The sequence below is a fragment of the Dermacentor andersoni genome, chromosome 10, assembly GCF_023375885.2.
Source record: "Dermacentor andersoni chromosome 10, qqDerAnde1_hic_scaffold, whole genome shotgun sequence".
Taxonomy (NCBI): domain Eukaryota; kingdom Metazoa; phylum Arthropoda; class Arachnida; order Ixodida; family Ixodidae; genus Dermacentor; species Dermacentor andersoni.
Genome location: NC_092823.1, coordinates 125,275,982 through 125,291,116, shown reverse-complemented (window position 1 = coordinate 125,291,116; position 15,135 = coordinate 125,275,982). Strand labels below are relative to the sequence as shown.

At 46.0% G+C, this 15,135-nt stretch overlaps 1 protein-coding gene and 1 pseudogene across 2 annotated transcripts in view; both read right to left on the bottom strand.

The window, feature by feature from the left end:
- Nucleotides 1-15,135, bottom strand: part of Bap170 (Brahma associated protein 170kD) — a 97,297-nt gene that overhangs the window by 75,615 nt on the left and 6,547 nt on the right. The gene's annotated exons all lie outside the window — the stretch shown is intronic.
- LOC126546417 (U2 spliceosomal RNA) lies at nt 11,066-11,244 on the bottom strand (annotated as a pseudogene).

The window sequence follows — 15,135 nt, the reverse complement described above, 5'->3', positions numbered from 1 at the left end:
GCCAAGTGAGCCATCCTGCTAAGGTCTGTACATATCCCTTGTACATATTGTGAACAATGGATCTATAGAGATACCGAAACGTCATAGTGGTCATCCTGCTGGTAAGTGGCTTGTTGTACTAATACTTTCGAAGCAAGAGATTTTTCACAGATCCCTGTCCCGGATACATTTGTACAGATCACTCGATTGTTAACGAGGGATGTGCACAGATCCCCCAAAACGGCAATATATGTTTTTCGTACATTGGTCAGAGACTTACTTTTCTAGACTTTTTTACCTAAGCAGTGCTCTACGTAACCCTTGAATACAGAAATCGAAATTGGAAGGAAGTTCCGTAAATATGGAAACAAAGGCCGTGGCTTCCCGCTAAAACGCCCGTCTCGGCTGCGGGAGGTCGCGAATTCGATACCCACCGCTATAAACGGGCGATGGCGCTCTGCGCTACTCGCTCATGCTTATCTTCAGAGGAGAACCACTCGTGCTCCAAGACAACTTAGCGCAGGCCTAACGACAGTTATCGTTTACAAAGTCGGTGATGTAGTACTGCACGTTTTGCACACAGCGAACACAAATTGATGTCTGTCCTCGCTTTGCGATTCCCACTGACACACACAGTGCAATTGATGGTGGTCTACTGCGCATCACCGTCACTTGCACTTCGCTCCTCGAAGAGGCGGGACGTGTGTCGCGTGAGCTCCTGAACCGGCACTACGCCATGCGGTGAACGCGCTCTTATAAATCGCGTATCTGGGACCTCAAAAGAGGTGCGACCTAATGCTGACGCATTTCTCTCCCCCATTTACCGTTAGATCGCCACTTAATTCTTCATTTCCATCGGCATAGCCTCCCCATTTATCACAACAATGTCCGCCCGGTTCGCTTTCCTGCTTCCATCACCACCTGTCGCGTTTCCATAATCGCGCGGCAGCGTTTTTTTTCCTCGTGGAAAGCGGCAGAGTGTTTGTTCCCAGTCATCCTCGCCACAAGGAGAAGAAAGTGACGCGGGGGTCGACCTTGAACGCGTCAGAAAAGAAAAATACGCGATCGGACATAGCGGCAGCGAAGGGCCTGTACCTCACGAGGACGTACGGACACTCACTCTCTCCCAGCGCTGCTTGGCTGTCCGTCACCTCTGTCGTGGAAACTCCTCCTAGGACTCGCCGGCGCGTTCACGGTCACACAAACGTCACCGGCGTTTTTGCTGGCTTGGCGCTGTCACTCAGCTTCGCTTTCATTCACGGTGGCTCCAGCTGGCGGCGGCAGCGGAACACCAGAAGGTGGATGGCGGGGGTTTATAGGCACGTAAGCCTGTTCGCGACCGTACTACCGTTTGCAAAATGGCGAAGAACACGGTCACTGAACAGAACTAATCGTGACCATTGCGCCGCGGCCGAAGATGTACATCCACCAGTGAAGTAGAACGCAACATTGCAGCAAAATTGCTGCAAATCGCACATTGCAGCACACAACATTGCTGCAATGTTGCAACAATGTTGGAGCAACGTTGCGTTCTACTTCACTGGTGGACGTACGTTTTCGGCCACGGATTGTTCCAACATTGTGGCTTTGTGTTTGTGTGGTTGAGCTATGTGCCACGAGGTGGCTGTACCGTGCTGGCCACTCCCTCTTGCGCTCTCGCTGACCCGCTCGATTCTGCCAGCGTTAGCGGAATACGGCACAGGCTAAAACTATTATGACCGTCCATAGTGTTCCCCCACAGCAGCACCACCGGACCATTACTAGAAAAATTTAGGCTGTCTATATGTTAGTAGTGATTAGCTTATGAATTTTATAGACTTTGTACAGACTAATTATTGGACTAGCACATAGACAGTATATGAACTTATGACCTTAGACTTCTTACCAACTACAATCTATAAAGTGTCCATAGAAAATATCTATAGGCACTGAAGAGTGGGAATACGCATAAAGGCATACTTTTCATCGACGGTTTTCTATACATGGTCTAAGGTGGAGATTAAACAAAAATACACATTTCTTTTGAGACAGTTACAATCGAGGTTACGAGACGGCGGCGCCAGAGCCGCGGCTCACGTCAACGTCCCGGGTATACGTCTCAAACATTTATGCAATGGCAGCCTAAATTTCGGCTGCCGCTTATACGTGTGTTCTACGGAGTGGGTGGCGGTGGTGGTGTAGGTAGGTCCGAATAATCGAGAGGTCCCGAAAAATTGCGAAATGCGCAGGAAGCCAACCTTACTGACAGGGTTGGGCTTTTCAAGTAAGCAAACCACGCACTACGAAGCATAAAACCGACGGCCGGCTCTGGACCGACTATTCAACTGCTTTCACGGCCAGAGATAACTGCACATGATCGTCAACGAACAAAAGGCTCAACGTGGCAAGCTTCGCGAACTTTTCGGGCGCCAGAGCGGCTCGGATACGAGGTACAGTGAAGCCCGTGACATCACACTGACGCACCGAAGCCGTCAGACATCCGGCGCGAAATTCCAAGGAAATAAATTTGGTTAGCGGCTTTTATTGATGTATTTATTGCTACAACGTCCATGACGCAAATAGCTTCCGTCGTTCAATTACAGCTACTCACCCTTTGCCTTTTTCTCTCAGCTCCCCCCCACCTTCGCTGACCGCCCGTTCAAGTGTGGGTACGATAGAGATATGCATGTATAAATGCGAGGGTAAATGCCTCAGGGCATACAGGGGTATGGGATACGGGCGAATAAGGAAGATTAAATGAGTGAAAGAAGATTTAGCGGATCTAATGAAGTCCAAGAGTGACGTGGTTTTTGCGTCCACGCATTGTAATCGCTAGGATTATGCGGCGCAGATGTATATCTAGACAGTTGCAGCGAAAAATCAGCAGCATTTCCTTTACGTTCGTTTCCTCCCGTTTCAGTTGAAATAAACGACCAGTTACTACTTTACCGCTACTACCACATACTCTCTACCAGTAATCGGCCTTTTCCAGCCAAATGCACAAAGATGCGGTTGTCGAAAGGACATTTTTTTACATCTTTATAAAATCGATCAAAGTGTTTCTCCCGAGTGCCCTTCTCTTTAAACGCGCCGAGCAGCAGCAGCAGCAGCAGCAGCAGGCAGCCGCTCCACCGCGGGCCAGAAGGAAGAGGAGGAGGCCCCAGCGCTCGCGTGCATTTTCTGTCAAGGCCACGTGGTCGTCGGCGCACTACCCGCGCGTGCGCCTGGAGCCGATCCGATAACTACCCATGCCTCGCTTTTTTATCCAGTCGCCGTCGTCACCATCGCCGTCGCGCAACCAACCAACCAACCAACCGACCGACAGAACCGACGGACCTTGCTCGTCGGGGCGCGCGAGGCCGATTTCGCTTTTACCCCCTCCCCCCTCCTCCTCGCCCCGTTCGCGAGCGGCTCCGTTTCGAACGGGAAAGCGGAAAACACAAGAGGCCTCCGAGCGGGGTGACCGCGCACGCCCGAGGTGTAGGTCCCTGAATTAGCGCACGTGGGTTTTGCGTACCGCAGGCGGCGGCGGCCGTATTATTCTGGGCATAAAAGGGTCGCAATAAGTTTTGGTCTCGTTAACAACATGCGCTAGTGGTACAGGGTGCCCCAGCTACACTCTTAAGCAAAATTACACCCCTTTGCCACACAACGATAATCGTCACCTGTCTTGTCCGCATTTCCTTTAACACTGCGAGCCCGGTACTTTCCAGCGACGAACGGCATGCGCATTATCAGCATGACATAGCATTCCGAACACGAAAGCAGCGGGCACGGCGTTTTCAAGAAAGGAAACGCAAGCAAGGCAGATGACGATTATTGTTGTGTGGCAGATACACCCCAAAGAGTGTAACTTTGCCGAAGAGTGGAACGTTAGCCAAGCTGTTCAACGAAAACGAGATTTAAAAAAAAGAAACACGTTGCCCGATACGATCCGAAGACGTACGGTGTTTAGTCGTCAGGCTAGCGACGACGAATCATCGCACGTTTTCAAAACTATTTTGCACCACGTTTCCTAAATCTTATTTTTTCGCTCGATTGCTCGGCTAGGCTGGGACACCCCCCATATAGTCTTGTTGAGTGTCTTATTTTACGTGCACTGGTCCGTGAAACATGCCTGACGTCTGCTGTGTCATACGTGCCTCCGAGATACTTGCAAGAACTTGACTCGCGATATCAAGTTACATAATTAACGTTCGCATTGTGAGTGCCATTTTATCTCAAATCATTTTTTTGCTTGCGACCAGGGACAGGTTCGTGATACCCCTTGTCTGAAGCCTACACTGTCATAGGTGCCCCCGAGAAACTTGCGAGAATTTCACTCGCGACAGAAAAATTGCCGCTTACATTTGCGCGTGTCATTTTGTCCGAAATTCATGTGAGCCACATTTATTATGCGCGAAGTGACCGCGTAGGCTCAAGGCAGGTGGACTGACGAAGCGTGGCCTCAGAGATCGCACCGGCTGCGATCTTGATATTGACAGTATGAAAAGCTCTAACTTTAGCATATTAGAACAGATTGAGTCTAAAACGCCTATCTTTTTGCCTATAGCGCATATTAGGTCTACTCTAAAAACAGTTGCACCTTTTGGGGTGTATATCTGCCACACAACAATAATCATCTGTCTTGCTTGCGTTTCCTTTCTTGAAAACACTGCGCTCGATACTTTCCTGTCGAGAATGATCTGTCATGCTGATAATGCGCATGCCGTTGGTGACTTTGAAGTACCGGGCTCGCAACGTTAAAGAAAGGAAATACGGGCAAGACAGATGACGGTTAGTGTTTTGTGGCAGATATACACCCCAAAGGGTGTAAACGTTCTTTAGAGTAGTCTCAAACCCTTCCACTTTAGTGCAAAAGAGTATATTGAGTCTAAAATGCTCTAACTTTAGCAAACAAGCATTTATACAGATAGTCGAAAGCGCTTTATTATATATATAATAAAATGAGTCAAATTATTCATTCTTACACCTTGCTGTAATACGTACTTCTGCAAAGCACTCTGATTTTAGCCCATTATATATGGGCAGCCAATAACGCTCTAATTGAGCAAACATTAGTAGAGTGTCGTTGTCTAAAATGCTATAATCGTACATATAACACATGGACCGACTCAAAAGCTCTAACTTCGGCATATAAATATTTGACAATCTAAATCACTGCAATTTCATCATATGACTATATTGAGTCTAAAATGATCAGCTCTAGGCACATAAGTGCGCAGCGATGGTTTAACACGCTCTTAATTCTCACCTATAAAGGCAGCAACATTAAGCCACACTAATTTGAGCAAATATGGGTATAGTGAAATTCTATAGCGCTCTAATGTTAGCGTAGCACCGACGTACTAGTCAGACGCATAACGGGACACCGAAAATCGCTATGCCAAATACCGTAGATGGGCGGAGCATCTTGTGACATTTGTGTTCAAACGTGCTCAAACAAGACATGTCGCAGGCTGTGCCTAAGGTTGAGACGCCCTGAGAAGACAAGTCTCCTTGTCGAAACGTTGGCCACTTCGTCTCCCTTCTCCTGTGTGTACCATCTAAGTCTTGCCTTACGAGCATTCCAACGCACATAACCTCATCTGACAGTATTCCGCCTACCTGCTGGAGAAAGCGCGCCGGGGGCGACATAATCGCTACTAAAGTTATTTTCGCACAACATATTTATCTCTTTTTTCGACCAACGCAGAAATCTGGCGCTTTGTGCTCCATCTCATCGCCGTGGCATATCACTAAGCGTTGCAGTTCTCGGATACGTCTTCCGACAAACATCGGCGTCAAGCAGTATACGCCTCGGGCATGCTGAAATTCTGCACGATACTCTGTACAAACACGAGAACAAAGTTCGCAGTACAAGCCAAACTTATGACACGCTCGAAGAGCCCCCGAGAATGCAGTTACGCGGAACAGAGCAGACGTCAGCTCGCGTCGTCGAGAGCAGACGGCTGCGGGGGAAGCCATCTGCCACCGCGGCAAGCCGTTGGCGGAAGCATCTGCCGTCGCCGTTGTAAATCGCGCCTTTTGCAAGCCAGCAAGCAAGAGCCGAGAAAGGAGGTGCAACGCGTTTTCGTGCAGTTATTTCGTTCACGTCGACATGGCGATGCGGCAAGCGCGTGTAGTCGTGCTTTTTTTTTTTTTTTTTTAATGCGAGCCTCTGCGCACAGAGGCTATTATTGTTGTTCTCGTCTTCGTCGTCTGCGTGCCGTCGTTCTTCTTCGGTCGGGAGCAGACGACGCGGTGCAACCCGCCGATTAAAGCGCCGTCTGCGCGACGCAAGCCGAGTTTCAACACAGTAACGGATGCCTTCGTCCTATGGTAAGAATAAGTAGGACGATGATTACGAATTCGCTCGGCGTATAAATAAGTGCACCGATCGATACAGTTCAAGAATTAGTTCTGTAAGAAAGACAAAGGTCTTGCTTCAAAGGGCGTGTTCGGAACCATATAATTTACTAATTGTAATAATTTGCCAGCGGGAAACCTACGGGAGCAGCCAGTATGGTTCATTAGCGAACGTGAAAATGACGAGAAGCATACATGGTTTTGCCTAAACTTCGCGCTCCTGGCTTCGATCGGCTTTGTGATATAGAAAAAAAAATTAATTTTCAGCAAAATATTGCGTTATAAGCAACAAATGGCAAATAACATGCGTGTCCGCAGTAATAAGCCTTTATAAAAATACGACTAATAGGAAATTCAGATCATAAAGCGACGTAATTAACGCGACAAGAACGTCTTAAGCAACACGCGCGGAATATTACACAAATACATGTATCAAATGCGTAAGCATTTCTATGACTACCGGACGAGGAAACCCGCCTGTCACGTAAGACGAATCGCTGAATTAATGTATAAAACAAAATAAATTCGGAAGGAAAAACATTGACGGTGGCGAGTTTCGAACCCACGACCCCACGCTTGCAGAAGGTGAATATGTCTGAACTGTCAATGTGTTGTACCGGCCGTACAAAACAAACGTCAATGGAGAACAGTTTCTATAAAGGCTTTGTTGAAAGATTTGGTGTTGGTGAAATAAAAGCCATATCTAAGACTACATGTAGAGCTTACAGGGAGCATTGTAGACATCAGGAAAATTCGGACTTACGCGAAACTTCAATGCCAAGCACCCCACATAACCTATGCGTTTCGGTGGTAGCCGGATGCGCCTTCCGTAGGGAGCGTTCCTTCACCGACCGAAACGTCACCGATATCTGAGGGCTCATGCGCTTGAAGTGGCACAACACACACATAAGCAGTCATTGGTTTGATAAGGAGTGATGGGGGGTTATACGGGTCTCATTACGGTTGATAATGGTTCGACGCAGATGGATAAAGTGCTAAAGAGCGATAAGGGCTTATAATGGTCAGGGCAAGTCTGGTAAGGTTTGTAAAAAACCGATAAGAGTTTATAAGGGTTGGCTCACGTCCGATAGGGTTGATAAGGATCGGATAGTTTCATAACACTGATAATGACATCGGGCTGCGGGGAGATGAGCGAGTGACACAATCCTTACGCATATTTGGACAACTCCCAAAGGAGTCACTGTGTGAATTTTTTTAACCCATCATTCCCACGGTACCGAACGATCGCAGTGCCAGTTCCCTGTGGTGATTTTTGAAAGGAAAGTCTATGGCAAAAAAAAAAAAGCAAGACGGTCTTGTCGTCTGCTTCATTCATGCGCGTTGCAGAAGTTCCAAAGATCCTCTAAAATGAGACTCAAGGTGACGCGCCCGAAAAATGCGGCATCACACTTCTTTTTTTGCTTTCAAGGCGAGCTCTTGCCTAGAGGGCAAGGACGATCCCAATACCCCCACTTCCAAACGTCGCGAGGCCAGCGGTAAAAAGAAAAAATAGGATGCGCCATACAGAAACGACAAAGAAACAGAAGACGCGAGAGAAAGGTCACCGACTGCCGCGACGAAAACACGCAACAGGTCACCGCCTTCGCCTCTAAGCATCTTCCTCCTCTCCTAAACAAAGCGCGACAGAACAAAACGAGAGAGCGAACGAAAAAAGAAAAATGCCCGCGGAGGCAGACGCGTAACGGGACCACGAAGGAAGCAGCACAGTTTGAAAGAAAGCAGAGCACCGAAGCCCCGCGAGCTGAATGAAGGAGACAGAGTGAAGGCAGAGAGAGAGAGAAGTAAGCACAGCAGACGACGTGAGAGCGAACGACGATATCGAGGGGAAAAGAAAGTGCGAAAGTACGAGTGAAAGAGGCACAACTGCCAAGCCACGCGGAAGTGGGTTGCGAAAAGGAGAGAGCGCGCGAGTACGAGTGAAAAAGGCACAACGGTCAAGTCACGCGGAAGGAAGGAAGTGGGGTGAGGGACGAAAGAGGAGAGAGTTGGCCGGATATCGGGTGAGGAGGACGCCAGAAGGAAGGGAAGAGTGGATGCCACGTCAAATAGAGGGGAGGGCCGCATCCCCCTACGCTAACCGACGACCCTGTGAGGCGACTGCCCGGTGGGCCGGTCGGTTGGTCGCCGGCCGGCGTGTCAGCGTGCGTTTGTTGCCGCGGTGACGCTGGTGAACGAACTTGTACGGAAAGGAGCGTGGGGGAGAAGGAACGGGTTAGCGGAAGGCGGGGAAAGAATGCAAACGAAGCGAGGGCGCCGGAAAGGCACGCGAAGAACCGTTACGCGGGCACGCGGCTTTCACACATTACGCGCTACCGGCGTCTGGCGAAGCTTCCGTTTCCGAGAACCGGAAGAAACGATACGTCCAGTCGACAAGCCTCACCTCACGTTAGTTGCTTCGAATTCACCGAGCACAATTGAAGAATGACAAAAATTAAGGCGAGAAAGACCTGCAAGTTGTCCGGCTTGCTGTTTTGAAGAATGGCCTAACTGGTGATCGAGATGTACGAATCAGTGTGACCTACAGAATTCTACGAGAACTGCAACAAGAGAGCACGCTATTATAGAATGAATAGAACTTCTGCTAACATTTACCTGTGTTTACCATTAGCCAGGAAGTAGTTAGTGCCTCGTCAATGCAACGGGTGTCACCAGAAGACCTTGTCTTTCCCATGTATAATTAGGAGGCATTGCGCTATCTTCATTGCAACAACATTCCATCGTGAAGAAAGGTACTGATGTAGGCACTCCTGTAACGTCACGACTGCGAGCATTTTGAAGTGGTTCACTCATAGAGGATCCTATCTTAATACTGCAGCAAATGCCAAAAAGAAAGGCAAAAATTATTTATGTTTTATGTTCTCACCTATTACACGCAGTTAAGGGGGGAACAAATATGGATTGAGACCGCGAGACTGGTAAACCATAAAGACCCAGCACAGTTAAATACAGCAGCTTAAAAGCTCTTCATGCTGTGCGCAAGACAATGCAATCTAGAAATTGTATTTTTGAGGTCTAGTATGCATAAAAGGCGGCGTGGTAAATGGGGCTAATGTACCAACATGCTTTACACCCTCCCAAACCAATCTTCACAATCTTCATTAAGGCACGGTTTCATTTCTCACGTGTCTCTCGAGTACAGACTGTCTATGGCTGTTTCCCAGCTGCTTTTCAAAAAGCAAGCACCCAACTACTACAAAGGCACAGCAAGAACAGCTATTACTGCAAAATAAGCCACCAAGATGTTAAACTTGCATACCGGAACATGAAACTTCTTGACGTTTATTAAAGTGCTGATACTGAAGCCAACTCATCGACAAAGTGCAAACACTGAAGCCAGATATCCAGCTATGCTTCTCAACACCACACTAAATAATCAGAACAGCCAGTGTCTACTATTGTCACACCACACCCTTCTGAATACAAAAAAAAAAATGCCCAACACTTTGTCAAATGAACGGCCAACACTTTGTCAAATGAACGGCAACAGCGGAAAGCTATGTGGGAACGGAGACAAATCAGCTGCCCCAGCTGGCACTATCACTTTACCCCCTGCACTAGAGATAAGATGACGTCCAGCAGACTTCGCAGATGCGGAAACACAGGGCGAGCATTCACTACAATCAGGCCACTGGTGACATCTGCGTGAGAGTGTGAGCACCCAGAAACACCTGCTGCTGTAATTCAGGTGGGTGAGACCCATACACCTCACTGTAACATAGGCACTACTTAGACAGAAGGCAGGGCTGTCGGCAAAGCGATATGACAAACCGCTTTTGTGCTTTGAAGCACTCCTAGTACGAGGAGGCTCTCTAAACGTTTTGCCTTTCCCTTCCTGAGGCACTGCATTTTGCTGAGCTGAGCAGCTGGCCATACAGAAAAGAAAAAGTAAACAAAGTGCTGCATACAGCGATTCACTGACTTCACAGGGCTGCAAGGCTGCATATGGCAAGAGATATGGGACGGTTTCCACAGACCCCCAAACTTCCAAGAGATGTTCATTATGTGCATCGGTTGCTGAAAGTGATGAAGAGCCATAAACACCATCTGCACAAGTCTATCAAGCATTGCATGAAAAAGTAAAAAAAAAAAGGCTTCTCTGAATGCAACACCTGCAGGTTGTACATAGCCAGGATGCGCCTAGCTCAGCAAGCTTGCTTTTTTTTTTTTCTTGGCAGCAGAGTTGGTTCTATACGTTTCCCTGAAACGTCTTCCCACGTTGAAATATAAGTTGCACGGCAAGTGTGACAAGTCCAAATGTGTTCCTGTCATGATCGGAATGACATTTCTGCCGGACTCAATCATTTCATTTTGTTGTTTCTTTCGTGCTGACACGGAGTAACTACCATCAATTTCCCAACACCTGCAAGAAACGTTTTCTGGCTACGAAGGCAGACAAAGCTACAGGGTATGGAAAATCTGCAGACATACTGTCGTGCCGTTAGCACAGACGAGTTTGGTGACACAACAGGGCTCTCCTGCGTGTTTACTGTCAAGCCTATTCACTTTTGTCACAGTGGCCATGAGTAGCATTGGCTAACGAGACTCCCACGGCTAGGTCAGGTACACATAATGCAAACACCCAAAAAAGTAAATGGGGGGGGCAGTCACAACAATAACTGAACAAGTACAGCATTGCATGCACTATGTGCAATGGCTTAGCTTCCATTGGAGGCAAATTGTCTTTTTACATTGAAGCTGTACATGGCTAGTTTCCAGCGGATCGATGGCCGTAATCCAAAAACCGTGGCTGATGCCGAAGACAGCGCAATACCAGGCTGGACCGCAGCAGAGGTGAAGCAGGTTTCAATAACTCCGCAAAATTGCAAAAATTAGTTTACTATCTTGGGTCCAAAAACAATCCATATCAGATATTAAGCCGACAAGCACAGACACTACACTTTGACCCGCACCGGCCATGTTTACGTTCGCACCGCCCTCTCTCTGTCGGCATTTGAAGCACTTGCATATATCCTTTCCTTTCCTTCCACTCTCCCGCGGTGGCCATCCCATCAAAATGTCACACGTGTCTAATTTCATCCGGCTCCTTGGAGTGGCAGTCCCCTCGTTCACCCAAATGTATATAAAGATCACAATAAATGAGTCCATACTTGTGCTCGAAATTCCGTGTCACGTCTGTGTTATATGCTAAACAGCTTCGTTGGTCATCCACCTTCACAGAGTGGAATGGCTAATGTTTTTTCCCCACTTTCAAATCATGTTTCCTTACTAACACGATAGCATTAAGGGCCCTGTGTCGCAGAAAATCTGGCAGTGGCATCCCACATCGATCGTCGTGCAAGCGAAAATTCATTCTGAACCACGCATACCCAACCACGCAGGTCCTCCATGTAGCGCAAAGATGTTGCTGAACTAAGTGAATTTCTCAAAGCAAAATGCATCAGAAAAATCCTGAAGTACGACTTGCACACAACTTACAGACATGATAGCGTTGGATTGTAATTTGAATATACAAGAAAACATAATTCTGTCAGGCGAAAACTCGCCGTCGTGCACAGCATTTCACGGTAAACATTACAGTTACATAAGCTGCAGTTGCCGGGAAGGTTGAGAAACAGTCAGGGATCTTAGAATGCTATCACACGTTCCACTCTTAAAGGCGAAGTTTAAGCATCCTCTAAATTTTTCTTTCTACATCTCTAATTTAAAAAAAGCTAAGTTAATTACACCCTGTATTACTTTCATAGAATTAATAACAAAAGATCAAGACACTCAATACTTCTCACTTAAATAGCTTAAGTGTTGCACACTCTTTGCCTTATCTGTTTGAACAGCCATTTGTTCCTCAATCTTGTAACAAGTCTCTGAGGCCGGCTGAGATACAGGCCAGCTACAAGCAGCGGATGTCATTTTGCTTTGAGAAAACACACGCAGCAATCCTGCACATGCCAGAAACTTGGAAGATCCAAACAAAACAATTACTATTACTATAAAACGCACAAACTGAACTACTAATGTCAAGCCTCTCTTCAAATTGTGCAGAGCAATGAATAAAAGAAGCCTTTTATCCCCCACTTCTCTCATTACAGAATGTGAACAAAGTTTGTGGGACTATTTCCAGCGCTAGTGCTACATGGGCCTTTGTTTATGTAGCGCTACTTTCATAGTCTGCAAGCATAAAAAAAAACTCCCATACGAGTTGGATCACAGAAGCTTCTGCTGATGTGTCTGAATAAATAGATATCTGCATCCCCCTTGAAATGGGGTGGCGGCTGATGCAACCAAGCTCGTCATTTTTACTCCACTGTTGCATTTATATCGGCCCTGACAATATGCAATTCGTCTTAACGCACCAGTGATTCCTAAATTAATTGATCGCCCTGAGAAGTAACATGATTGCGTACTGCACGAGACCACCTATATCCTGCCAATACTCCAGTTGTCTTTTACTATTACAAACCAGTTCCAGATTCAGTCCTACAATCTAAAGCCAAAGTCTCAAGCAGAGTAACTAGGTGTTCATTGACGTCTGGATGGATACTTCGACAAGCTACCAAAATATACTGTGTGGTTGCAGCGCCACTCCCACATGAGTGCGTGTAGAGACAGCATTGGCAAATGTTATCCTCTAACACTATGTTCGTAGACATCCGTATTGTTCTTCAAACATTAGCGCACTGACATTTGAATTTCCTTTCTTCCTATTTCCTTATTTTCTGTTTGGGATGTTTGCCACCTATGTGTGGTGCCAGAATTAACACCCTTGTCAGATGGAAAGGTTTAGAGACACTAGATGAACAATGCACTCGAAACCAAGTGCGTTTGTCAAACCCATTTTGCTGAGTAAAAGTGCGTAATAGTGAACGCAGAGTCGGCAAATTCTGGAACCTATGTTATGTGATTCCAAATGTGATAAGTGTTCCTGCTTATGGAAACTGCCATTTTTTCTTGTGCCAAGGAAAGCTGCCTCAATTTCAGGCACCAAAGCATCGGCATTTTCGGTACCTGCAATCTGCAGCACATTTTTCGGGTGTTAGATGCAATGCTGTCTTCGCTCACGACCTTCGATTATGTTAATGTTATGCCGCAAATATTGCATAAAATGAAGAATACAAGATGCACTGGCTGATTTACCTACTGACACTGCCATCAATTCCAAATGGTACTTTCCTTTCCCATCTAGCAGCATTCCGCCAAAATGACACTTAGTTCAGCAAAGTGCACAGCACTTTTTCAAAGTTTGCACGTCTAAGAGGAGTACAAATGTGGCATGCATATTATATATATTTTATTCAGACAACAAGCAGCGTTAAAGACTTAATATGAAGTGCATGACTCGTACCGAAGTTCTACTGACCACCAAGTGAGCTGTAATTAAGTGGACTATTTTATGTTTAATTCGATAAGGAACATGACTTGTCACTGTATAATGGTACTGTGAATCTCATCAGGGATCATAAAAGGAAAGAAACAGAAATTATGGTTACAGATACTGATATAGTCAAACACATGGAAACAGAACAATTACTGATCGTGATGACATGCGAGTGACTTAATGCGCACACGGGAGCAGTTTGACGGAATAGAAATGAATGAAGAACTGAAGCAAAGTGCAGGAAGAAACAAATAAGGTAAGTTTCATGCTGTCAATTACTACATTGGGAAAGATTTGTTTTTGGAAGGCTTGGTGTTTATGTAGCTTCTAGATGCATAGGATAACTAGGAAACACTGCTCAGTCGACAGCGACACGTTTTCAACGTTTAACATGAGTAACAGCTGGACTACAAATTAAAGGAAGGAAGAATCGGGACAACTTTCTTGTTTAACATCAAAGATCTATTCTACGGTTATTTGATATATTTAAAACGAGTTTAACATCATAAGTGAGAAAAGAGAAAAGACGGGAAGACACGATGACATCGAGCCTGAATTTACTTTTATGCTTAGGAAACAAGCTGCGCGTTCAAGCAAAATCTGTCTTTACTTCAGTAGTTACATCAGAAACAAATGTCATGACCATATACATTCACAACTAAACCTAAATGACCTATGAGCAAATCCTTTCCACATATCATAAACACTGGTTTATGAAACACAACATGAGTTCAGAAAGGACAGAATATGAGTTATGTAATAAGGACTGTTGTTTCAATTAGGGAGCATAAAGATGTTCAGAACATTAACTCCAAATATGGAGCTCAAAACCACCAAGTCCAGATACTCATAGACGTCTAGCAGCCTCCACACATAATTTTACATTTACAAGACTTGTGGATGCGGCGCACAAAGCTCACAATAACAGATGTTACTTCCATTCTGAAACGTGAAGAAATGCCACCATTACTGCTCGCTGTAATTGATGCAGAATTTAGAAGGTTGAGAACTAGCATGATGTCTCAACATGGCCTCAAAAACCAGGGCAGCCATCTGCTGTACGGATGGCTGCCACTAAATATCCACTAACCATCAAGTGCTTGCGCCGTCTGCTTTGGTGCTATTCAAAGGCTGCTCATAATAAAACTGCACAATTATCAGCCCTGCAATTTTGCTAAGATAGCCTCCAATAGTAGTACTACTCAATGATAACAAATATGGCATAAACATTATCTTAGAGCAACGTGCCTTGACAGCAGTTTTAGCATCAGCAACTACGGTAGAAACTCGAGTAGGCTGCAATGATGGTATAATAAAATACCAGAAGGATCAATATAGAAAAAAATTTTCAATTTGTGTTCCAGACTGCTCTGCTATCCTTGATTTTTACAATGAAATGAAAAGAAGTAATGTAAAATTTTCTGGAACATGGAGACTCCTCATTATCTTGTGTCAGCAGTAGTTGTGGTTTGACT